Here is a 2955-nt window from a genome sequence, read left to right as displayed (position 1 = left end):
TTAAATGTTCTCATGATTTGTGTATCTGTGTCTGGTGTGTAGAAAGCTCATCAAGCCATTAACTGGAGGAAACGACCTGCTGAGGTAAAGCTGATGTCATGCAATCCGCTTCTGGTTTCCCAAAACGTTTCTGAGTGAATCTGAACGATTAAATCCTTAAATTTCTGATTCATTTGATGAAAAAGATCTGAATCTGGAGGCGTTTTGGGAAACCCCCCCCCGCTGAGTGTGCTGTGATTGGCTGCTCGCTCTGACGTCCCACTGTTTCTAACCTGAGATGCTCCGCCCGCTCAGAGCGTCTCAGGTTAAAGAAACAAACGATCACTCTGCATCTCAGCTAACATGTGTGGTGTGCTTTCTGTTTCTGGGTAGTTTTTAAAAAAATAAATAATAACCTAATGCTGTGCTTTGTATCAGTCAGTAACGGATCATTTGGGTTTGCTTTGTGAAATTAACACCAAATGTAAAAGATGTCAAACGTTATTAAGTGTAAATATGTGAGGATGAAACCAACCCTCCTGAGACTGAATTAATCTGTCTCTCATTGGCTGCAGCCACATGAAACATCTGCTCCCCAAACTTCATCAATTCTGCACTATTCTAATGGTTTATCCAACCGTTTCATGGACTGCCAGCACATTACGCAAGCTAATGGGATTCATCTTCAAGGATGAATCAACAGACTTTAGTCCTAAAATGTTGTTTCATCCATCAGTTCAAATCAAGAGCAGTTTTTTTTTTTCCCTTTAACTTTTTTGTTTTTCAGTAGACTCTAACTCTAGTCGTCAAGCGCCGGCTGCTCCAACACACCTGACTTTATCGGTAGCTAAGTAGCATAGCTCTATAGAGCTAGAATCTGTGCTAGTGAGGCAGTGTCACTAACCGATCCGTGCAAACAGATACACATCCGGGTGTCTATAAAAAATGTAATTATGGTACTAAATCTACTTATTTCTATCCTTAACTCACTAAAGAATGGTAATACACATCTGTAGAAATTTTTTTATGACTTGTGAGATAATTTTTATGCTTTTTACATTTTCTTCGTTAAACGTCATCATCAGACAAGCTCAGAAGAGTCCGGCGAAATATGATTAAACTAAATTTATCTGCATTTTAGTTGTTTCTTTCTTTAGATTACGCGCTATATAGCATAAGGCAGGGGTGCCCAACCAGTCCATCGCGATCTACCAGTCGATCGCGAGAAGTTTTACAATGTAGACCTATTTATGGCTATGACAAAAAAACTTTTTAAAAAACACTAATCAAATCATTTATCACGAGAAGCCAACGTCTATTTTCATAATAATAAAATTAAAAATAAAAAGTATGCAGGGAACCTTTCTTTAAGCATGCTGATTGCTGGGCTTGGTTTGCCACGGTTGCTAGGTTACCAGGGACTCTAAAGCGCGAAGAGGAATCTGCAGAGATAATAACATCTATCACAACTGATGGGGCTCCATCTATGGTTGGGCGCACTGCTGGATTTGTTGCTCTGTTCAAGCTGTCTGAAACTTTCCCGGATTTTTTGGATCAACCGCTGCATCATTCAGCAACAGCTGTGCGGCAGTATTTTAAATATGAAGCATGTCATGGACGTTGCGATGAAGATCGCTTGCTCTGTTCGGGCCGGGAGTTTTCAGAGGCTTTTATTCCGTGCCCAGCTCGAGGAGGCAGATGCAAGTCACCACAGATCTGTTGCTGCACGCCGACGTCAGGCGGCTGAGCCGTGGCAGATTCTTTGAAAGAGTTTTGGAACTGTGTTGTGCGTGTAAACTTGTTCTGTATTTTTATTTCCAAACTTCCACAGAACCTTTCAGTACCATGCTACATTCAGAACTGCCCTCTCGCACTAGTCTCCAACCCGTGACGCTATGGATGCTGGGTATTGGAGTTCAAGAGCTTTCCGGCTCATAACATCACAGGAACTTTTGCCCGAAATTAAAGAAACAGTCAACAACCCATTCTGCTGCATATTACATCTTCACATCCACATAGTTTGTACTTTCCTATATTTATCTGTTTTCCTTTTGAATGTTTATCCATTTGCCAGTTTCTCTGCCAATGCCAACGCCCAGTGAAGTTTATCATTCTGAAATAGTGGACTTCCCTTCTCCTTCTTCCTGCTTTTAACTGATCTTAGATTTTATTTGTCATTTTGTTTACACAAATGTAAAACAAAAAGAAATTTAGTTTGGAACAGTTCTCTGGACAATTTCATCTTTTTTTTTTTAAGTGCAGCCTTGAAAAGTAGTAAAACATTTTTTTGACACAATTGATCATTTCCCCGTTTGTTGGACTTACTGTTTATTCTCCACCTGTGCAAATAAAAAACAAATACTGCCCATCCCTTGTGTTTGGCTTGGTAGATCTCGGCATGCCATCAACTTCAAAAGTAGATCTTGGTTTAAAAAAGGATGGGCACCCCTGGTATACGGTTAAAACAAAATGAAAACATAAAACTCAAAAACACTAGATATATATTTAAATCCAAAGCCGAAAAAGTTGGAGATGGGACTTAGCATAGGATCCAATTTCCGGTGCAGATCAGGCAGAGACGACTGATAAAATGGATTTTAAGGCATTTATTTTCTCAAGAAATACATTATTAACCTTTAACACATTCTATTTCAGTACATTTACTATTTTTAGGGAGGGATAATGTCATTTAGGTACTTTTAACAAAATAAAATCAAAGAAGAGCATCCAGATACCTGAAAGTGTATCTGGATGCGCATGCGCAAATGAGCTGACTGCACATGCGCAGAGCGGATCGTGTCTCCCTGCCAGTTCCCAGATCAGCTTCTCTGATTGGTTCCTGTGACGCGTCGAGCAGCAAAAGTTCAAATTTGCCAAGCCTGGTGTCGTATATATTAAATAGGAATTTAGCTAAAATGGACAAATGGTATCCAGACATTTTTTTTCAACCATGCTTTACCAGAATTACTTTAAAAT

This window comes from Cyprinodon variegatus, unplaced genomic scaffold (assembly GCF_000732505.1).
Source record: "Cyprinodon variegatus isolate N-32 unplaced genomic scaffold, C_variegatus-1.0 Scaffold363, whole genome shotgun sequence".
In the NCBI taxonomy this organism is placed as follows: Eukaryota; Metazoa; Chordata; class Actinopteri; order Cyprinodontiformes; family Cyprinodontidae; genus Cyprinodon; species Cyprinodon variegatus.
The sequence above is the reverse complement of the archived record's forward strand: the minus strand, read 5'-3'. Positions refer to the sequence as shown.